This window comes from Dermacentor andersoni, chromosome 7, assembly GCF_023375885.2.
Source record: "Dermacentor andersoni chromosome 7, qqDerAnde1_hic_scaffold, whole genome shotgun sequence".
Classification (NCBI taxonomy): domain Eukaryota; kingdom Metazoa; phylum Arthropoda; class Arachnida; order Ixodida; family Ixodidae; genus Dermacentor; species Dermacentor andersoni.
Genome location: NC_092820.1, coordinates 91,567,872 through 91,592,221, shown reverse-complemented (window position 1 = coordinate 91,592,221; position 24,350 = coordinate 91,567,872). Strand labels below are relative to the sequence as shown.

The window sequence follows — 24,350 nt, the reverse complement described above, 5'->3', positions numbered from 1 at the left end:
AAATGCGGAGAACGTGCAACCATCGGTCTGCTTGAATAAAACAACGAGAACCGAGAGTAGGAAAAAGCATCAGAGGTCTCAGGCCCCATAAACAATGGCACAGGTCAGTATAACTTAAAGACCCGGGCTAGTTCATTGTTCTTGCGTGCAATTTGGTCACTCAAGTTCTTCGTCGCCTTCGTTCTGACGCAGTGCACTGATGTGACGTTCATCGCGTTCGAAAACCTTCTCATACGCGGAAAGCTCGCGAAATCATCGGACATGCAGGTAATACGGCTACGGTCACTGAAGCGTATGAGTACTGGAAGCGGTCTGGTTCGCCTAGTCCTCTTTTCCCAGCAACCACTCAGTACACAGTGCCTGTGAAGTCGTCTCTTAAACGCTTCCCTAAAGTTGATGTCAAGTACTTCCAACTAAGTTCTGTAATTCCATAACCGCGTATACGTTGTCCCTCAAACCGTATAGTCCAATCCGCCTACAATGTCTCGTCTGGGATACTTTCGACAGAACGTGTGGGCTAATATTCGAGGAAATGCGGTGTATATATAATGTGCTACACATTTGGGGACATCACTTCCTTGTGCAGATAATGAATTGCTACCTTGCGTGTCTGTGTCCTCTCCATTACTCGCAGTTGTCACTGGACGAAATGCAATTGTGACAGGCCCAAGAGACCGAACTTTAAATCCCGTTCTCGCTTGATGAATGATTACTTTCATGCATGCAGGGTTTGAACGCACTTGTTGCATTTCACCTGCCATGTTGTTATGTATTTAGGGCTATTGAACATTTTTAACTACTGACAATGTATCGGTTTTTTTTCTCTCGTTTCTTTTTTTTTTCTTTTTTTTCTGCTACGTTGATAAACGAGAGCCTTGTCCTGCCATGTCGTTGCACGAAAAGACGTCTCATACTAGACGAGTTGCTGCTGTCGTAAGAATGCTATCGGGCAGGTGAAGATGAATTGCTCAGTAAATTTACTTTATTATGTGGTGCGTTTGTCTTCGTGTGTGTAGGAATCGCCCGTTTATATTAGTGATCATCGTTTTCACCACCACGCCTCACCCATCGTTTGGAGTAGCCTGCTAAGTTGTGAGCCACATAAACACAGGTAGTTTCTCGTCAAAGCTGTCCTCAGTACAGCGCGCACCGGCTGTCACTAGCGACCACGTTGGCACGCCTTGACGACAGGCCACTTTCAGAACAGTCAGTTTTGGAATGCCGACGTGAACTGTCGTCGCAGCAAAAGTCGGTCAAGGCTTTGTTGACTTTTCTACGTGACAGCGGCCTATTAGAAAGACTATAATGACCCCATTTCATCCCTTTTCATATTTTTTTTCTCACGCTTTTATTTTTGTCACGCTCTTCTTTCCGTCTTTACTTCCCCTTTCCCTTCCCCTAGTGCAGGGTAGCAAACCGGAGGTTTTAAGTCTGGTTAACCTCCCTGCCTTTCTCTCATTTGCATATCTCTCTCTCTCGTCAAAGCTAGCGCCTCTATATATAACAGGCGAAATTTGACTGGCAAATAATCAAATTTCAATTGACACATTATTAAACCAACCCACATGTCCTTTGACTTCCATATGCCGTCACCCTATATGGTATCCCCAATAAAAAACATATTCGCATGACGTATCATGACAAGAGAATGTTGGGAATCGCAGAGTTGATCGTGTACAGTGTTTTCACGCGGGCACAGCAAAATTTATTTTTTTTTATCCGTCAGTGGAAGATCATATTTTATTCAATGATTAAATGAAACGTATTAAGTTTGACTTCAAGATTTGAAGCACTTCACCGGGAAATTGGAATTGAGACAGGTGATTTTCTTCATAATGTGACAAACATGGACTTGCGTAAAGGTGACGAACACTTTCTTCTTCGAAGAAGACCTACTACGCTTTATTCAGGCCCTTATCTTCAGTAGAGTCACATACGCGATACCTTATCTCCACCTAACATCAACAGAAAACGCCCAAATAAGGGTATTATTATAAAAAGCGTACCAACAAGCCCTCGGCCTTTCTCCTGGCACGGGAACAACGAAACTTCTATCCCTGGGCATCCACAGCACTTGAGAAGAACTAATTGAAGCTTACCGTCAGGCGCAAATCACACGCCTCAACCTCAGCAGAACAGGCAGAACAACTCTTTGAAGATTGCAATACCCCGTGGCGCGAAAACCAACAGTGAAGAAGAACTCCTCATATCCCTACATAAGCAAATAATGGTGTCCCCTGTTCTGCGTAACATGCACTCGGAATATCACTTGGACAGGAGAAAAGCACGAGCCAAAGCAATAGAAAGATGATACGGCACTCTCTCCACTGCTCGCCGGACCGATGCAGCCAAGTAACCGAGTGAGGTGGGCATGGTAATCAGCGTCGTAGGACACAGACAGGAGGAACTGGTATCCGCCTGCGTTCGTACGCAGAACGTCACCGCAGCAGAAGAGGCCGCCATTGCCCTCGCCATCTCGGCATCGAGGCATGATGAGGAAATGTACATTCTTACGGATTGTCAGTCAGCGTGTCGAGCCTACGCGAACGGCCATCTACATAAAGTGGCATGCGATATTCTAAACCCCCTCAACGAAATACCCCGCACCGCTATAACGTGGACAACGGGACACGAAGCCGTCAGCGAAAACCACCGTGCACACACGATAGCCTGAGGCCACTGCAACCGGGCCCTCCGAGAGACGCCAGAATACCCCAGTCCACGAGCACTACACACTTACTACGAAATAATACAGCACTACCACCTTTAGAGAGGAACAATTCCGCCACTGCACCCATACCTCACCAGAGCTGAAGGCACGGCATGGAGGCGACTCCAGACCAACACCTATCCTCACCTAACGCTCCTCCATGAGCTGTACCCCACCCTTTATCAACCCCTTTCTCATTTCTGTACAGAGCGAGCTACCCTATGCCACGACACAATGGGCCAGCCGAAAGATTCCTAATAACTCCCCCAACCGAAACGCAACGCACGAGCAGTTGGAGATGGTGCTGACCAGCTCGGCATTGGAGGATCAGCGAATCGCCAGAACGGTAAGTGCATGCCACTGCCGTTGGGGCCTTGGACTGAAGGCTCTAATCGTAACGGGGACCCACCTCCCTCCATGACACATCAAAATAAAGTAACATTTAGTTCCTCTCTCCTAGCAACTGCAGTATTTGCGTATTCAACTTATGGTTATACTCCAGCTAAATCGGTGAACGTTCCACTACTTGAACGAATCCTTACGCACGTGCGTTATGCACATTGAAGGAATGCATCGTGCGCCAAATTGGACTTTAAAGAGTTCCGACAGCAATATGCTGACATGACACCGTTAAGGAAAGTACTGCCCTGCCATGGCCTCCGTAGGCAACATCCGGTTGCAGCCGGTCGAATTGCCTCCATTAGCAGTTCCTTTGTCGCGTTGCGTCTTGAACCTTTTATGAGCACGTCGCGTCCAAGACACAGAGAAGAGTGAAAATAGAAAAAAAAAAGAGAAAAAGAGATTGAAGAAAAGACAACGAGCACGAGGCGGAACTGGCCACAGGCGCGATACGCGTATACGACTACGACGTACCACAAAAGACCCGCGAACCCGACGAAAGAATGGGCGTCTCGGAGCGACCTGGTACAAAATGGACGTCTCGCTTCCGTTCGGCTCCCTCCTCCTCTCACTTTTTTTTTCCGGGGCGGGAGGGGGGTTTAGCTCCCACACTTCTTTTTGTCGTTCCGTTAAAATCCCTCTTGAACATCTCAGAGTACAACTTCCTCTCTCCTCCGAGCGATGAATTCAAAGATTCCGTCGCCTCCGAGGGGAAGAACCAAAAGGCACAAAAAGGAACGATCGGCGACGACGTAACGCCGCGCACGTGACCGACGTAATGCGCGTAGTGCACGAAGCGCCAACCGTTATCACTTGGTCGTGAACAACGACAGCTCGCTATATCGTCTGCTAAGCGAGTGCGCGCCTGCGCGTACGCGTGGTAGCAAGAGCATAAACAGCCGCGGCGGTGCGAGCATTTATATGGGAGAGGGAGGCCTACCTTGTGCAGACGACACGCGAGGCGCGAACAGGCCGACACAGACGACGGCTAGGACGAATGCGGTGCATCGTTTTGTTCTGCATTTGCTCCTCGCCTCGCTTCTGAATGTCTTCTGCTACACAACTCTTCTTTTTTTCTTCTGCTACATTCCTATTTTGTCGTCCGTTACATTTTTCTTATTCTGCTTTTTTTTCCTGGCTCGCACATACAGGACACCGTAGCCACACTTCTGCTCGAGCGTGGAAGACCGATGCCACCATCATCCGGATCACGAACGCGTGAGCGTGCCTCTCGCCCGAGTTTAGTCATATTTTTCTATTTCGCCCCTTTTTTTTTTCTTTCGCGCACGACGCGATAAACGTTTCCGAAACCAAAAGAAGGTGCGCTCAGCGCGCGTCGTCTGCTCGCTGCGCACGCTGTATCTTCTGCTCCTTCTTGTTCTTCTGTTCTTTCCATCGCGAGCGACGAAATGCGATTGTGTTTTCCTGTATTCAGGGTTTCTTTCCATCGTCTGCCAGATGGAGCGTGAAAAAGAGCTGCCGCAGTCGACTGGATTGAGGTGTGATGGTATTCCGAAACAACAGAAAGAAAAATAAAATGCACAGCGAATCCGTCTTTCTGAAATATAATAACAAAGTGTGCAAAGGAAAGGTTGTGAACATCAATGGTTCGATAGATACACGAAGGTTACGGTCACCGTATTGTGCGGAGGAACCACGATCTCGCGTACGCGTGGTCTCTTGGGCATCTATGGTGCGATTTCCTTCTGAATTCAATGGAGCGGAAACGAGTGCACCGGCATATTATAAACAACAAAATACAGCACTAAAACAATATAGTTAAAGCCGGAGGAAGACAGAACACGCATGAATGGAAGGACATTAGGGTTCGAACATCACGCTCTTCCACTTTGCCACGTGGCAAGCCATCGCTCCCTTGACTTGCCCACAGATCATACACGTTCTGCAGGCGGTGTGTACTCTGTCGTCAGCTGCTCTTATTTATCGTAAGTTTCGTCGTCTGTTCTACGGAGCAGGTTGGAAAACAGGATACGGCGGTTCAATCAGCTGCACACTTCGAGGTTGAAACGAAACCAAAAGCGCGGTACGCCGAAGAAATTTTGAAAACGATCACGGAATGAAAAAAAAAAAAAAAAAACGATGAGATGGATAGAAACTTGGGGGAGGATGGCCGCGTCGGCATGTTCTAAAAGAAGAGGCGGGGTGCGGTGGGGCATCGGCGTATGGTCGCACGCCGACTCGCACCCGGACAAGGTTACGGCCGCTCGCCCGCGCACACGCTTCGGTCATTTTCCTGAATGGACGCCGCAGGTGCCCTCCGACATCCCGTCGCGAGAGGGCGCCCCGACGAGAGGTCGCGGAATGTCCGAGCGGTGGTCGGCCGTCGTCTGCTTTGCTTATCTGCAGACGGCATCTCGGTGGCACTCGGATCATTACTCGCTTTCCTTTTTTTTCTTTTTTCTGCTGACCACCTTTTCTCCTGCCATCCGCTTTAGTAAAAACAGAAACACGAAGCGGGGAGACTGTTGCTGGTGCGATCTTGCCGAAGAGTTCCGGAATACGGCTTTGAATGGAAGCTCCATTAAGCTTCCACACATGACTTGGTGTTCCCTCCTGCGTGGTACTTCATTCGTCCTTTTATTCATCCGTCTTCAATTCTGCGTAGACTACTATAAAAGCGGCGCTTTCGATTAAACTGCAGCAGATGACACTGCTAGAATAACAGAGTGACGTCGCTGCGCCGGTACATGTGCACAAAATTGAACAGCTGTGTAGGTGTTACAAGCTGGCTCTAAAACAACTGAGACAGGTTGACTCCTGATCCAGTTTATAAATGCTTGTAGATGGTAAAAATGGCTGTGGTGTGTTTGTTTGTAGCTATAAGTTTGTTTATTGCACTTTTCAGCCTAAGTGAGAAGTCAGTACTCAGCGCTGCAGTGATGTATACTCATTATCACACCTGAACATCATAGCTTAAATAAATACTGCTTTTTCATTTGACAGAAACTTGGAGTACTTAAACGTTCTTGAATTTACCAAGTTACGCAGATGACGAATATATTACTCGTTATTTTCTTACTTGTTATACATAAAAAAATTTCAAAAATCAGCTTGCCTGCTCATACACCTTTCTATCTCAATTGAGAGAGCTCATTATATTTTAAATACCTTTCAAAACGCCCCCGCGACATTGGAGTTTCTTCAGAGTTTGTTTTCACCATAACCGCAATCACAAACTGACATAAGGCGATGGCTTTGAAATAGTACTCTAGAGCTGAGCTTAGCCGACCGATATAAGCCTAAAATATTATAATCTGCTTTTATAACATAGGCACCAAAATCAAACATTAAAGACCACGTTATTGACCTCCTCTCTTCCGAGACTGCCAGAGACAGAAGTTGACAAATGCATCGAGATCACTCTATACATTGCCGGCAGCAGCGCAATAACGTGTGACCTTTGGTCAAGATTCTTGGCCTCTGTACATTGCCTTCCTTGGTGGAAGCGGAGCAAATGACCCCCCTGCTGCGACTCGGAAAGAGCACCAAGCTCAGGCAGCCGCTGAAAGAGCAAAAAAAAAAGGGGGGGGGGGAGGGGAGGCAGAAAGCTGCAAGCACGGTGTACATGAAATAAAAACTATGACGCGAAACAGTCTTGCTGAATAAAAGCAGAAAAAAAAAAGAACACGACAGGAACATCTTCGCTAAACATAAAAAGAAAGCCGCGGAGCAGACGGAAAAAAACACTGAGTCGGAAAAGTGCACCGCCTCGGTGATGAAAATTCCTGAGGTGGTTCATACACCACCTCAGGCAGGCGGCGGAGCGCGGAATCTCCGTACGGTATCATCAGCGACATAAAGCTACCTGCAAGAAAGAGAGGAGGTATATCATTCCCGAAACACCCCAGCCTAGAATGCGGGCATACAGCACGTACATTCTTTGTTGTTGAGCGGCAAAGCAGACGACAGTGCGCCGGGTTTTTTTTCGTTCGTGTTTTTTATTATTACTTTTTTTTTTTTTACTTCTGCGGGTACGCGGTGCATGCGGAGGAAGCGGCGCTAGCACAGGACGATCGCCGTTCGGTGCAGAGGACAAGGTTTACAGATGACGTGCGCGCTGTTTTAGCAGACGAACAACGATCGGTTGGCGAGCAGTATATGGGGAGGGGGGTTTGGCTGTGAATGACCGGCTATGGGCGAGTGTTTTCGAAACGCCTGGAGTCGGGGTACTCACTCCAGCGAGGGTTATGTAACGAAGCGAAAGCGAACAGAAAGGACGCGCATGTTTTCTGGTCCCCGCCGCGGCTAGGTTGTGGGCGGGGCTGCGGTTGGGTCGTTTGGGTGCCCACCATGTTATGAGCACCTATACTTACACACGCACAAACAGAAGTGGTATATACGTCTGCAAGGAGCGACGGCAGCGCTTCTGCAGACGCCTTGACTGTGGGATTTGTCTTTTGTTCAAGCTTTTTCCATTACCGTCAGCGAACAAAAGTCGTTGGCTTCTCTGCCATTCAAAAACCTTTCTGAGCCTTGCTACGAACAGGACCTTGAGAGCATGGCTCTTTTGCTTGCAGACGCTAATGCAGAACAGTGGGTGTCCTTGAACCCATATTGCTTTCAAACGACTAAATGATGACGCAAGTCTTCTGTTCGCCGTGAAACAAAAAGACACGCTTCGTCAATATTGCTGCGGTTTCAAACACATACAGATATTTCGGTAAAGTAACCTATTTTGCGTCCGCGAGTGCGGTTAGCACTTGATAGAGTAAAGAATAGAGGCGAGTGTTCCCTTGGCAGAAAATTTAAGAAAACATGTGCGTATCACAATAACCAGCTTTGGGAGGCATAATTAGAAATGTTAGATCGCTAACAGCGATTGATTTCTAAACGTCCAATGTTATTAGATTCCACTGATTTTGACAATTAAGTTTTGCCTCTTTAGGTGGCATAACAGTTTCCATTGCGGAAGTGAGCAATCTTTCGCAATAAATAGGATGTAAACGAACTTCACTACTCCAGACGTCTGGACAGTCGAGCTTTCACCGCAAACATGTCTAAGAGAGAGAGAGAGAGAGAGAGGAAAAACACCAATGGTGTCACGACCTTCAAGAAGTGATAATAAATCTAGATGCCAGCTCCGACACTCTATATTTTCAGCAAACAAACGAAGTCCTGGATGGTCTCTTTCATTCTTTGTTTCTTTTATGCAACCAATTCGCTAGTGTCCCTCTTCCAATGAAATAGATTTGTATGGCATCGGGAAACCCACTTCCATCACACGCGTGAGTTCTTTGACACAGTCCCGGAGATAGCCATAACAAAATAACGACCGCATAAACGGCGACGAAAAGAGACGTCTGCACCATGCGCGCCGAATGAAAGTGAAACACACCATGCCGACGATAGAATAAGACCGCGAAGCAGACGTAGTAGCAATGAACAACAGACGAAAACAAGCAATAAGTAGCAAGCAGACGAAAACAAAGGACGAGGTCTGCAAACGCCGCCAGACGGCGGGGACAGGGCGGGTGCTTCGACTCGATAATGGATCCGCGTATAACTCCAGCTCTCGTACAGGAGGTGGTCGTTACGACTGTGCCTGAACACACGGCATGTCGGCCAAGTAGTGCCTGCCTGTATCTTTCGCAACAGTCAGCGAACGGGTTTTTTTTTCTCCGACCGTCCTCTACCGCAACAGCAGCAGCAGCAATAGACGTTCGATTTCAAAGGCCATTGTCTCAATAACGGCCCAGTACTCGTAACAACAAGAAAGGCACGTGACCATGCCGGAGGTACGGACGGATGTACGGTGGGTCTCTCGCATGGCAGCTAGGTTTAGCGGCGCCTTGCATTTCTGACGGATTTCACAAGTCCATGCACGGCAGCCATCGAGAGCTGAGACCGAGTTAATTGTTGGTATTTGACCACATGTATTTTCATCGTATGGCAACTTATAAATTTGAGAATAGACGGCTGCTATTTACTGCTCGATAATATATATATATATATATATATATATATATATATATATATATATATATATATATATATATATATATATATATATATATATATATATATTTTATACTTATGGGTTCTTGTGGCGTGGACGTGGAAGTAATGTGGAGTTTCATACGCGAGTTTTATTTGAGCGCTTAATAACATTTCTGTGAAGACATCGTTAGTGAGCCCATCCGTGTTACGAAAAAAGATGTATAAACATTTTTGTCTACTTTGAGTCTGAACGCCCAATTACACAGAGCTAACTTCAATCAAAGCACTCAACTTACAGTGCCATAAATGCGAAGTTTCGCGGCCTGTTCTTTGGCTAATTGTTTGGCATTGTGGAGGCGCACACATAACAAATGTAACACGTAACACGTAACAAACGTAACAACGCACACGTAACAAACGTAACATGGCAAATCGAAAGATGATGGATGTTCCATATCATGCACACGGAAAGAAAGAGAAATGCGCGCACATAAACACGAGAGCGTGAAGGTCCCTGAACACATGCATGCGCGATCGAGAAACGTTGACGCGGCCAAAGGATATCAGATTTTCAATTTACAGTGTTACGCAGAAACAATCACTTATCCAGTGCACTGCGGCGATTTGGCTATGTGGCACTGTCTATAGATATAAGCTCTAAACAATCTCGGCATTCGTCAACGCGCAAGCCTCCGGAGGCGCCATGTCCGCGTTTTTTTTAAAGATGAGTAGCACTCGATATTCTACAGAATATTGCCAGCCGGAATGGAAAGACGGAACGAAGGAAATTAGATGCGCAAGAAAGGTCCGCGGCAAGAGCACAGAGAGAGATTCGCTTTCGGCGGCACCGCGACGCCTGGAGCCCGCAGCTGCGGCGATCGGCTATGCGGCGATGAAGCCGTCAAAGGGGCGAGCAGCTGGAACTAAAAGTGGCGCCCGCTAGGCCTGGCGCGGACGCGGCTGCGTGCCGCCGGCGCGTTTCGTGCCGACCACTGCCGTCGCTTCCTCGCGAGGCGCGGACGCGTCCTCGCGCGCTTCGCGGGCCACCATGGACGCAACCGAGCGCAACCAGCAACGCTTCGTTGCCTCTTAAACGCTCACGCGCTGTTGCGGGTCCAAAGGCGTGTCTGCAGCCAGTAAGCTACGGGCGGCCCATTGCCCGGAGCTTCGCATAATTTCACTCTAAACTGGCGGGTAATTTACGCTGTGCGATAGCGCGCGTGTTAGCTTACGCGCGCCGAAGCAAGTGTATATCCGCGCTTAAGCGTCGCGCCGTCCTGTCGAGTAATTGTCGGAAAGGAGGCGTCCCGGGGGGGCCTAACTCACTTATGGCGGGGACGTGCTTTCGTGTAAAAGGTGCTTTTTTTTCACCTCGGATACGTCGCGCGAGAACGGCGATAATCCCAGTTTCGAGAATTTCGTGGTACCGGTACCGAAATATCGTTCCCGGTTGTTGACCCGCGGTGGCCGGTGACTTCGCATCGGCCTACAGCAGACAAAAGCCGCTTTCCAATGCTGCGCGCGAGGCAGGTTGGTCGTCGTACAGAATGTGTAGCTTACAGGAGAAGGAACACGTGGCCTGTATTCCCAGAAAGCTTTCGCCCTAACTGTTCGTAAGTATGAATTCCAGTCAACCCTGGCGCTCCACATATCATTAGCGAAGGCGACCGGCCAATGACCAGCAGTACTTGCGAACGAAAAGCTTCGGGAATCGGGCATCAGATCATGATGGATAAATTTGGCGCGGGCTTCCTCCATATACGGCTTTCGTTGGTACACCGAATATTAGCGGTTAGTCATGGCTTCTCTTGTCTTATGCTAATGATTGAGTTTACGAACTTGCGCAATCGACTACATCGACAATATGCTCTCATCGTGCCCGACCCACCTTGAGAGAGAGAGAGAAAAAAAAAGGCGAGAAATAGCGCCAGCAGCATTATGCCACCGCCATCTTTCTGCCCGACGGTAACCTTATACGACGCTCACTGTAGTATGTGCTCTGAGAGTTTCAGTTCAATACAACGCCATAATAAGGCGCGACTACCGCTGCTGCCTTCGTTTATTTGTTTCGCAATATCACGATGTGCGACAAGCAAGAGCGCTTTATAAGCCGACTATTATTTCTCACGGAAATCAACTGATATTGAAAGGTTTTACAAACGATTGCAATACCGAACCGTCAGAATGGCGGTTGCGTCCAAAGGAATAGAGTGTGGGGATTACAAAGACGAGAACTAAGGATCTAGGCCGAAATATGGTGTTCTACACAACTGTTGTAAGAGCATACATAACAGAAGGAAACGGAGAAAAAGTCCAGCATTTTATTCTAGTTGACGCACTACAAGGCCGACCGAAGGTGAATGGTTGGCATGGATTACTTAACCTTCTTCGTGTAAGATAAGCAAACTTTCTTAAAGCGAAACAACGGAACATTTCTATTGCGTTAGTGGACGAAAGTAAATTCCATACATCATTTGAGGGCGTTTCAAGCGTCCCGCTTCTGTTTCCTTAACTGATGAATACACATGCACTTATATACAGTGAATCTTAAAGCAGACTAAGCTCATCGTGCTTTGCTGTTCTTCTTGCCAGCTGGTAGCTTGTGGTGTGTAGCTGTGTGGTGTCATATTTTCAATATGACGCCACACAAGCGCGACTATCTGAATTGCTAACAGCCTTCTAGGTTTCGCATAACGGTATTTCTTTCGCCGTTGGCTCGGCCTTCGTACGCTGCTTGCCGCTTCGGGTCCCTCATTTGTGCTACACGTCTCACTCATGCAGGCAACGTTCTCACTCTCGCTTCGTCGTCTGTTTACTCCGGCGTCCGCGACGAAAACGAGTTAGCAAACAGACGTACGTCGGGATAAAAAAGAAGAAAGCATGGCGCGAAAGTGAGTGGACGGAAGGACTACATTGGAGGGACGCTCGTACAAGGCACATATGCGTCAACGCTTTGAGCGATTTACGCGACAACGCCATCTGGCGACGACCGCAGCGGCTGTCGGAAAAGCAGGCGGCGGCGGCGCGAATATGGACGCCGCCTGGCGCTCAACGGGCGCGTGTTAAGCACGTTGTGGCCTGGGATGAGAGCGCGAGAAGCAACACAACGGTCACGTGCGCGCGCAGCCGCAAAGGGGTCGCGCTGCGCACATGCGTCGGGCTCCGCGGCGACGTCTTTGTTGTGACGTCAAACGCTTGAGCGATTATGACGTAGTACGCGGGCGTCGGAAGTAACGATGGAGATGGGGGGGGAGAAAAAAAAATAGTTACGCTGAAGCTATTCCGCTACGCTCTAGCGCGCATCGAGTACGTTCGCTCGTTGTGTGGTGCATGCATTACTCCCCTTTGCCTCTGTTTTTTCTTGCACGAGTTACTCAACGTTTACAGTTGGGGTGCAAATTCAAGCTTCTGGAGGAGTTTTGTTGCTCCCGCAGTAGGTGAAAGGTCTCGAGTTTACAATATCATCCCTAGAGTAACATGGCAGTACTGTTATACACGTCGGTATCGTATATGCAAGTACCACATCTTTACACCGGGAAAGTGGCTCAGCGCTTAATGTGCAAGCGTTGTCTTGCGCTCTTAGAGCAGTACAACTTGCTCCTTTGGTAACTTACGTGGTGCTTTCTATCAGTCACAAAAGAATACATAACTGCTTGGCTTGACTCACCCCCGTATTCAGAAATGCATCTTAACTTGACGCCCATGCTTGACTTGATATAAACGACGCCTGGCGCGTACGCGCCCAAGACGCTCATTGCGTTTCCATTAGTGTGTTCACGACAGGCGTAACTAAAATCAAGTGAAGTTTGGGTTTCAAGTTGAGATGCATTTCTGAATACGGGGGTCATACACGGAATAAACGGTCCCCACGTACGGCACTTCCTTTCGTGAACAAATCTATTACAATTTCTCAGCAGGCCGGAGCCTTAATCCAATATGAGAGAGAGAGAGCAAATGATAAATGAAAGGTAGGGAGGTTAACCAGGACTGAGCCCGGTTGGCTACCCTACACTGGGGAAAGGGAAACGGGGACGGAAAGATTAAAGAAAGAAGAGAAAGTCCACCGGGGATATCGTTCAGTCACTCAGTCCGCATCACAGACGCTGACTCAATCCTGTATCTTTCAAATATCGCAGCAGCGCTTTTGTGGCCTTTTGTAGCTGCGATATGCGAGGCCATGATCCCAAGATCTTGTTCAAGGTGAACGGTTTTCTATCTAACTGGTTGAGAGCTGTGCAGAGTTCTTGTCTTTCATTTTCAAATGATGGGCAGTAGCACAGTAGATGGTCTATAGTTTCTTCGACACCGCAGGCATTGCACTCGGCGCTATCAGCCATTCCAATTAAAAACAAATATGCATTCGTGAATGCGACGCCCAAGCGTAAGCGGCACAGCATTGTTTCCTCATTACGCGGAAGCCCTGGTAACAGCCGCAGTTGCATAGATGGATCGAGGGAATGCAATCGATGTTGAGTGAAATCAGGTGTGTGCCACTTCTCCAGTGTCATACGGTGCGCTAGCTTGCCTAAGTGTTGGGCTGCGTCAGTCCGCGATAAAGGTATAGAAACAAGGGTTGCTCCTTCATGTGCTTTCTTAGCAGCTTCGTCAGCGACGTCGTTGCCGGAGATACCGCAATGGCCAGGCAGCCACTGAAACACGACGTCGTGCCCTTTCGCAATCATGTGATGGTGCATTTCTCGTATCTCCGATACGAGTTGTTCACAGGACCCGCGACGAAGAGATGACAGAAGACATTGTAAAGCCGCCTTTGAATCACAGAATATTGCCCACCGATTAGCCGGTTGGTTGTTAATATAATCTACGGCACCTCGGAGGGCAACAAGCTCCGAACCGGTCGATGTTGTCAAGTGAGAAATCTTGTATCGGATGCTTAGTGATCGTGATGGTATAACCACTGCCCCGGTGGAGCTGGTCTGGGTGGAAGAGCCATCCGTATATATGTGGACGCGGTCAAAGTAGAAAGTGTGCAAACAATCCAGAGCTGCTTGCTTCAAGGCCAAGGTAGGCAGGTCGGTCTTCTTTCTTATCCCTGGAACCGTAAGACGCACTTGAGGTTGTTTTAAACACCACAAAGCTGAGGTTGAACGTGCTGATGGTGTGAAGCCCGATGGTAGGGAGGCACGATGCTTGCTGACCTCGTTGGAGAAGGATGCCTGTGGTCGTCGTTCTGGCAGACAGGCAAGAAAGCTTGATTGAGTACGTGAAATTTGACGAACATGGGCCCTAAGCGAGTCGGTGCTGATGTAAGTCGTGATCGGATGGTCTTGAGCCATTATAATGGTTCCTGCTGTTGAGGCGCTCCGCGGAAGGCCTAGGCAAACACGTAGTGCCTGTGCTTGCACGCTCTGAAGTTCTCGAAGATTTGACTTGCATGTTTTAGCAAGCACGGGAGAACTATGGCGTAGAAATCCGATAAAAAGTGCTCGATATAACTGTAGCATGGAGCCCACTGACGATCCCCATGTTTTGCCGGCGATGAACTTGAAGATGTGAACAATAGATGTGAGCCTCTTCTTCAAGTGGGCAACCTGAGGGCTCCAAGAGAGGTCCCGGTCAACAATGACACCCAAAAACCGATGATTTTTCTTGTAGCAGATAGGCTGGCCATTGATGTACACTGGATAACCAGACATCGCTTTTCGCGTAAAAGCGACTAACGCACATTTTTCTGTTGAGGTGGTAAGCCCTTGTGTCTGAAGATAGTCAGATGCCTGTGTTGCTGCTTGCTGTAGCCTTGCGCGAACCTGCAGGCGAGTGACCGCTGATGTCCAGATGCAGATGTCGTCGGCGTATATTGAAACACTCACTGTTTCCGGTAGGGATTCAGCCAGCCCAAGAAGCGCGAGGTTGAATAGAACAGGGCTTAGAACACCGCCTTGGGGAACGCCTCGGCATGTGTAGTGGTCGGTAGTCGGACCATCTTCCGTAAGCACGAACAAGGACCTTTGTGTCAAGTAGTTTCTGATCCATCGATATACTCGCCCTCCTAGTTCAACTGTCAGAAGTGCGTCTAGAATGGTTTGATGGGAAACATTATCGTAGGCGCCTTTCACGTCAAGAAAGAGTGCTACTGATAATCGCTTCCGAGACTTTTGTTGTTCTACAGATGATACCAGATCGATGACACTATCAATCGATGAACGGCCTCGTCGAAATCCCGCCATTGAGTCAGGGTAAATTTTGTTGTGTTCAAGGTACCATTCGAGACGCATGAGGATCATACGTTCCATGAGTTTCCCGACGCAGCTGGCAAGTGCTATCGGCCGATACGATGCCAGTTCGAGCGGTGACTTTCCAGTTTTTAGTAGCGGTACCAGGCGGCTTCGTTTCCATTCCTGTGGGACGACACCATCTCGCCATGAGCTGTTAAAAAGGCTGAGGAGTTCTCTTCGTGCTTCTTGACCTAGGTGGCGCAAAGCACTATATGTTATCCCATCGGGCCCTGGTGAAGATGAACACCTACAGAGCGCCATAGCAGCTTCTAACTCTTCCATAGAGAATGGAGCGTCCATACTTGTATCTCGTGGACCGGGGATGTCACCTAAAGTCATGTCAAAGACTAAATTTGTGCCGCCGGCGACTTTCGCACAAAATTCCTCCGCAACTTCTATCTCGCGGCGGTTTTCATAGAGAGCAAGGGCGTTGAAAGGGCGTCGTTGCTGGGGGCTTGAGCTAAGACCCCACGCCACACACGGGATAATGGCTTGCGGGGGTCCAGTGACTCGCAAAAGCATTTCCATCTTCGATCCGCTAGCTTATCCATTCGCCGCTTTATCTTCTTTTGCATGCGCCGAGCTTCTCTAAGGTCAAGAATTGACTTCGTGCGCCTGTACCTCCTTTCAGCTCGGCGACGTAGTGCACGAAGCCTTTCCAACTCAATGTCATTCTCTGTACGCTTTGATGAATGTGTGAAGCAACGCGTGCAATCTTGCATTGCGTCAGCAATTATTTCTTCTAATTTGCGTGCGATACGTTTCTTGCATGTGTCTTCTACACGAGCTTGAAAGACTGACCAGTCGATTTGGCGAGATGCAACCGGTAATGCGGCGTCTAATCCATCGATTCTCACATAGGTCGGAATGTGATCACTTCCATGGGTTTCAATATCGGTGAACCACTGCACGCTCGAAATCAGGCAACGTGACACAAAAGTCAAGTCAAGGCAGCTGCTGTACGTTGTTCCTCGCAGAAATGTCGGGCTGCCGTCGTTTAGAAGACATAGATTGTGGCCTGATGCAAAAGATATTAGTGACCTGCCCCTCGAGTTTATCCTGGAGCTTCCCCATATATGGTGGTGAGCGTTGAAATCCCCTGTTATTATCCAAGGACCGGGAGTAGCAGTCATGATATCTTCTAGTCTTTTGCTATCAAACTGACTGGTTGGGGATAGGTAGACGCCAATAAGAGTAAAAGACAGCCTCTTCTTTTTCACAGTAACACAGACGTATTGGTTACCGTCGTGTGGCGCTACGGGTTGGGAAAAATACGTAAGGTCTTTGCGGATGTAAACCAAAACCTTACTACTTCGGACACACGTGGTTGAAACAAAAGGTTCATACCCTGATAGTCTTATGGAGGCTGATAAGTTCGGTTCACAGATAACCAGTATAGGGAAGTGGTTGTCAAACACGAACTGCCGCAACTCCGAAATACGTGACCTCAAGCCTCTCGCATTCCATTGGAATATGGAGGCACTTCTGACATCATCCCGGAACGATCGCTGTTGTTGTCGATGAGCCGTGGTTCTGCTGTAGAAGCCCTCAAGCACTGGACTTCTGAAGGCTCTCGAGAACCGGATTGATGGCATCCAGCACTTGCAACGCACTTCGAGCTGTTGGTGTCTGTAGCTTTTCCAGGAGAACACGAATAGCACTCATCAGAGAGCTTATCATGACAACAACTTGTTGATCCTGGTCTGACAATTTATCAGGAACAGATGAGGTATCCCTTGCTGTAGAGCTCTGATTTCGCTCAGTAGGGGCATGTAGCCGCGGGAGTGCAGGCCAAGCGTCAGCAGCCGTGCTGTCCGATGCACCTGTGTCCTTTGAGCTGACTGCGTTTGGCCGGGGCGGAAGAGCGGGTGGTAATGTCCGCGGCTGGCGTTCTGCAAAGGCTTTGGAGGTTCTTGATCGACGTCGGCGACGGGATCGTCGTCGCTTAATAGATGCTGCTGCTTCTCGGTGAGACGAGTGGTCTCTAACCATTTTTTTCAATATTTCCATTTCCTTTCGTATCAAAGGGCATTCCTTCGAGGATGCATCGTGAGGGCCGCTACAGTTTGTGCACTTCAGCACATTGGCCTTGCACGTGTTAGTGGTGTGGGGCCCAGTGCAGCGAGAACAGACGGTAGTGTTCTTGCACACACTACTCACGTGTCCAAACTTCATGCATTTCCAACACTGCAGCGGTTTTGGTATAAACGGGCGAACTGCGTGTCGAAAGTGGCCCACTTTTACATGCGATGGGAGGGATTCGCCCTTAAATATGATCTTCACACACCGTGACGTGCCGAGACGAAACGCGTTTGTGATGACGGTGTTTTCGGTAGCCGGCTTGATTAAGATCGACAGATCGGAGTCGACAATGGTCTCGTCAACATCGTAAATTACGCCAGTACTGACTTGTTTGCCCAGCGGAATATGAGGGCGGACTTTCATCCCGTCAAGTTCCGTGACATTGCGCAAAGAATCCAACGCAGCTGCGTGTTCTACGTCAATCGCAAGGACGTTCTTACGGGTGTTCACTCTGATGTCTTTGATTTCATTCGGAACTAGCGCCTCTAGATGTGAAGACACGGCTTGCCTGTTGAGGCGTCTCAGGTTGTCAGTGGCGAGAACTGGCGCGAACAGGATGGTGAGCTCCTCGGTATTGCGCGAAGATCTCACGGTGGACTCACTCGAATTCGATGATGCGCTGAGAAATCTTCGCTTTGCTTTACGACTCCGCACCAGCTCGAAGGTGTCGTCACAAGAATCTTCACCGCTGACATAGTACTGCATCGTGTCGTCGCTGTCAGTGTCGCTCTCGGTGCCGTTGCGCTTCCTGGAGGCAGCCGTCGCGGGCACTGCTGAGTCCGGCGGACGCGCGTGAGACTCCATCTCCGTCGCAGTTAAGGAGGAAACAGCAGTTCAAGGCAGAGTCCAAGAAATTCACAAAATGAGTAGGGCTGGAAGACTCGGCGTTCTGCCTGAAAGCTACGAAACGCTGTTGATTAAATGAGCACTCTTCGGAAAGCTCGCATACCGTACTCCTCGCCTACTTGCATACCACGTTCTGGCCACGCGCAGCTCAGTACACGCAGTAAGAGTAGAGGTCGGGCATATCAATAGGGGTAGCTGGCCCATGCCGTCGTCCGACTCATACACGCTAAGGACGAGGTTGAAGGGAGCAACTTGTTCTCATCGAGAACGAGGAGGACAGGGTATAATTACAATATCTACATGAAGAGTGGAGAACGTTGCATCTCATCAATCTAGAATGACTGCAGTGGAGCACTCTGAAGCAATCCGAAGCACTCAGAATACCCTTTTCCAGGAGTTTTCTTGCTCCCATTGGTGGGTGAAGGTGACAATGAACCAACAAACAATACTTGGTCCGCCAAACGTGTCTCGCCTTGCGGTCGTCGTAGATCTGTCCGAGGGAGAGGCATTGTTAACTTCACGAAGCGGTTCGTCACAGTGGGGCAAGCGAGGCTAGTAGGTCACTGCCCCCGATGACCGGTCGTAACAACGCGCAGCGTTCTTCAATTTTGCCTCAATGTATTTAAAATGTCGGCCCATGGCTTAGTGAGCATTATTCATCCCCCATCCCCCATCCCAATCCCCCATCCCCAGTGTAGGGTAGCAAACCGGAGACTCATATCTGGTTAACCTCCCTGCCTTCCCTCTTCATTCTCTCTCTCTCTCTCTCTTGTACATGAAAAAGTATTGTATATGTAACAACTACTCTCATTTGCTTGCGGCATGAGGCAGCGACACCTCTGGGTATCTTCAAAAGGCTCAGCTTTCGGAATGAACTTTCAAACATATAAACTGATGACCGAGCCTCTTACGTTGTGTCCGATCGCGATAACTCATCGATGCCATTAGTCATCTAAGGCATGCTGGCATATTGTCATGATGAAATCAATAAAAAGCAAATTGCGAGCCTTTAGCGAACACTGTAACCACCAGAACGCTAACTAGTGCCATGCTGCCCGATCGAACTCCCAGTCAGCTTTAGCAAGGAGCAAGAGCAGCGTCACTTGGACCCGTGACGTCAGTGCGCCTTACGCGTTGCAGCGGTTCGACAGCACAGGTTGTAGCAATGCGAGGCACACAGACACGCGGATTCCCTACAGACGAGCGCGCAGAGTCAGATCACTTTCAACTGTCTGCGCACACAGCGTGAGATTCTCGAGCCACAAAAGGAGCCGCTCGTACTCCGTAACCTTTGACCTCAAAGCAGCCACCCAACTACCACTCCTCCCTTTGCGCATCTCGCACTATACGCAAGATCTGTTAAGGGGGGGGGGTTGAAGTTCTGTGCAGTACAGCGTAGACCAAGCAACGTGAAAAGCAGCATAGCGTTTCTTGCAAAAATTGCTAGTGTCTACGGGAGCTGCAGCTATCACTGTCCACCCAGCATGACAATGGTGGCCAGTAAAATGGATTTGCATAAAACTTACTCCGGGGCTCTCAAATGGCTTTGTGAATTTGCTAATTGATAATTTTGAGCGAGGTATTGCGTTCCAAATAAACCTGTTCGTAACCAGTATGTGCGTGCGCAGAAGCTATTGCCTTTGTGCATATGAAAGAAAACTAAGATGCCTAGTAAACTTGAAAAGATAAGGCATAAAAGTAGCGCCACAAGAGCGTCTGAAGCAACAACCATGGATTAAAGAGACCGATCACTCATCTGGTAGCTTAACAACCTATGCCAGAGCTTCCACTGGCCATTTGGGCAGAAAACTATACCAGGTAAATGAGTGTGGACACAGCATAACCCACTACTGCAGTGACATATCATTTCGACGCATGTGCACATGGGGAAATAAAGAGGGTCGAAAAGGGCGGCGATGTGGGCCTTTTCGTACGTCTCCACTGTCGCTGCGGAATGTTTTCGAAGATGGTTGTAACGTACTACATACTGCAGTGTGACTGCACTGTAGACACAGCTTTGGCTTTGCCTTCTTTCAGTGAAGCTTTTGCTTTTCTTTTTCTCTTCCGTGACAAATCCACACGTTTCGAAGGCAAGCCGCGGGAGCCGTCTGTCTCGAGCTTCACCCTCTTGCGGCTGTCTTCCGCGCAGTCAGCGGGCCGCGAGCAGTCTTCTCGTTTCTTCCTGGCTGTCGTCTGCAAAGTCAGCGGGAGTAGCAGTCGACGCGTTCCCCCCGATGACCACGTCCCCATCCGCAGTGCGACCGTTTAGAGCCGAGTCCGTGTACCTGTATACATTTGTATGCGCCTTCACTGTAAGCGAGCTGATCGCCAAATTGAATATTTTTTTACGCGTTTGGTAGCGGCGCCTTCGGAAAGAGAAAAGAGAGGAGAGAAAGAGGGTAGGATGAGGGAAGGGGAAGGCACTGATCCCTCTGGAAGTCGCGCGATCACACACCACCGCCTATTCCCTCTGCCGTTCCTCCCGGTGTGCACCTCAAGCGGTCGCTCCATAGGGTTCCACAGCGATCTATACCGCTGCTACGGCGCAGCTGTTGAATATGAATGAGAGCCCAAAGACTGCGCAGCGACGGCGCGAAAAAAAGGACTGGGACTGCAGATAAGAAGTATAGAAAGACACAGAGGGCGTCGCAGCAGACTCTGCAGCGAAGACACGGCCTGCTGCCGTGGGGCGTCTTTTATGGACGCCATACGTCTTTCGGGCCAAAAAGGAGCAACCGGGCTGCAGACCAAGCCACGCGTACGCGCGTAAACGCACGCACAGACACCGCTGTTAGGGTGCACCCTTGCGTTCTCCGTATATGTGACTGCGCAGAGCTTGGAGACCGCAGTCTTTGTAGCGGGCGGCCGCGATCAATTCGACTTGTTCGCGAGATTACTACATGGCTCGCCGATCCCTCGGCGTGGTGGCGGCTTGCGAGTCGCCTGTGCAAACACAATTATTACCAGCGATCGTCTGCAACGATACGATACGATGCGAGAGAGAGAAAGAGAGAGAGAGAGAGGAGGGAGAAAGCGATGTCGGCAGGGGTCGCCTGCGACGTTGCGCACTGGCACGAGTAGCTTAGGCTTAATATGGCGCAGAGACAAAAAAATGAGCGCTGCGGAGTAGACAGTGCAGCATATATTTAGAAGCGCTGGTGTGGTGTGTGTTTGGAAACTGTCAAGCTGTTCCCTCCCTTTTCTCATTGCTTTTATCATGCTTGTACCTGAGGATGGCATCATGAAGTAACGACGAATTGATTGGTTTACCTAATATTATTGGAAATTGGGTGGAAACGTGTACAGTGAAAAAATCGCGCCTCTGGGAGTTGTTTAAGTATGCGTAATCATTGTGCCGCTTGCTCATCCACACGCAGCCGGGTGTCATTATCAATATTGTGAAACTTGATCCGACCAGTATAAACCCTTATCGGTCTCTATCAACCGTATCGGACTAGTTCCGACCTTTATCAACGATTATCAGTTGTTATCAACTTTATTGTGCTCGATCCGAGACTTATCAAGCTTATTGCAATTGATCCAGTCCTCATCAACCTTAACATGATATTGGATTGTAGCGCGAAGTGAACACGGACACAGAAAGGAGCAGACAGGTCCTTTTGCTCATCAACCTTACCGGACATGATCCGACCTTTTATCAACTCTTATCGGTCCTTATCACCATTATCAGACTTGATCCTACCCTTATCAACCCTTATCGCTGCTTCCTAACCTTATCAGAATTGATCCGACCATTATAAGCCCTTATCGCTCGTTGGCACCATATTAATCTGCGTAGTACCATTATCAACCGTGATGAGAGACATATAACCTCTTATAACTCCTTATCAAGTCAATGATTACTTATCTGCATTGCGCGATGTGAAGCGCATGAGCCTTCGGAGATCGCTCGCACTGCGGAACGCCCCAAAGGAAGGCGCATCCCGTGACCACCGAAAAGCTTCGGCAATGTGCGGCGTGTTTGGCAATAAATTTTCGCAGAATCAGAATTTCCCTTATATCTACAGTGATCCAAGTCACAGTTACATGTGGCCCTAGAGATTGATTTTATTCGACCATCACCAAATATTTCAACGGAGCCGTGACAGAAACTGTTGTTCTCAGACATTGCTGTAGCATTTTCTTACGCAGTGAAAGCGTCACTCATCACGCGATATGTGACGGACGGACAGACGATTTTTCTAGGTTGGTCGATATAGAAATGCTCACGCGTATAAAATTTATTTGGGGTGCTTACCGTGTATGCAAACTGCACAATGTGTAATGGGTATGTCGTATATTACAGGGTGTTTCAGCGAAGCCTTCCAAATTTTTTTTTTTAAGTTGGCCGTGGCAGATAGCAGAATTCTAGTCAATGAGCTGATCTACTCGAAGAGGCGGACATTACTTGCACAAGAAGTGGAATGCACAATAATCTAATTAACAAAAATTCACTAATTATGTTTCTAACAAGCAACCTTATGGCACAAGTCAGTTTGAGGTTAGGCAGTTGACCAATAACCGGAAACGAAGGACGCAGGTGGGTTCCGCGAAGAGGGGTCGTGGGAAACACCCACGCGTCAAATGAAATCGGATTAGTAGCTGCGCCGTAGAAGAGGCACTAGATCTGCACCCTAGCTAGAAACAAAAGGGTAGACGGTCCGAGCTGAAGTGGAGCGTTCGGCGAGACCGGCGTGAAGATGAAAGGTAGGGGGTGCTTGAGGTCACCGATAATGCCCATGCGATTCCCACATGTCCCGTCGACCGTCTCGGTCACGGAAAATTGGCCGACGCGACACTGCCCAGCCGGTTCAATTGAGTGTCAATGTTTGGCATCCGTGCGCGCCTACCGAGAGCGCCTGTGAAAACGGCGGTAGCTTTACCACCACGTAGCCGGCTACGGCCGATGGATGCTTTTGTGTGCGATCGCCATCGGGTCCCAATTGTGGTGTTTGGATTTTAAGCGAACCGGCCCACAGCTGCACGGGAGACAGAGTTTTCTCAGTACTGGCAGGGCAGCCCACTGTTTGGGAAACATGCAGTCAATCGGCCGTGATTTCATGGAAACATTCGCGCAGCTTGCGTGCCGGCCGCTTGCAGCTGTAAAGGGCAGGACATCAAGGGCCGATACTCGCAGTCTAACGTAGGGGCGAGGGAGATGACACGTGCGTTTGAGAAATGCTATCCCCTGGCGTGCTGTCAAGAGTGCCACTGTTTCCACCAGTGACGTCTGCGGCACGAAGGTGGTCGTGCTATTGGTTACAATGATGTGAACTCGCATGTGTGATTGGCAGGTTTGCGACTCCTTTGTGCAACTGAGCGCTTAACAAGTAATGTTTGTTTGTGCGGAGGGAGCATAGTTTGGGGCTTGGACTCGGACAGACGTCTCGGCGTTTGAATAAAGCGTCACTTTATCGGACAACGGCTCTTCCTTCGCGCTGCCACCGTACGCTCGAATCATCGAGTGGCGCGGACTTCGGACCTTAAACACCTTCCCTCCTTAACTAGTGTTGAAACTACTAGAGGAGAGAGGGAAAGGAAATTAACTGCACATATTGCAATTTACAGATTCTATCCGCGGAGTTCGCAAGGCGGATACACTTGGAACGAATTTTCAGGATGATATCAGTTTCGAAACAAACATTCGCGAACATTGCGGAGAATTGCATTGGTGTTTCCGTTACTTTTGTGCTTCAGTGCATGAAACGACACGACATATTGTTAAGAAAGTAAGTAGAACGACAGTGCATTTTTAACGCTAGTTTGACGGCGCATATCTCGTAAATGGTGCCATCCACACAATTAAGTTCAAGTAGATATGCCTTCCAGTCTGACCCGCTAGAATTTGTAAATTACAGTACGCGCCATAGGGCAATAAGGTAAAAACATAACTAGTGAATTTTTGTAAATAAATCGATTATGTATTTCACTTTTTTGTGCAAGTAATGTCCACCTCTTTGAGTAAGCGAGCTCATGGACTAGAATGATGCTGTCACAGGCAACTAAAACAAAGAAAATTTGAAAGTATTCGCTGAAACACCCTGTATAATTTAGGGCTCTGGAATAATTTGACCATGTCGGCTTTTTTTTAACGTGCAGCGAAAGTATGGTACACGATCGCT

General features: G+C 48.8%; 1 protein-coding gene across 1 annotated transcript in view; it reads right to left on the bottom strand.

The window, feature by feature from the left end:
• dysf (neuronal PAS domain protein dysfusion) overlaps positions 1-24,350 on the bottom strand; it is a 167,807-nt gene that overhangs the window by 113,595 nt on the left and 29,862 nt on the right. The gene's annotated exons all lie outside the window — the stretch shown is intronic.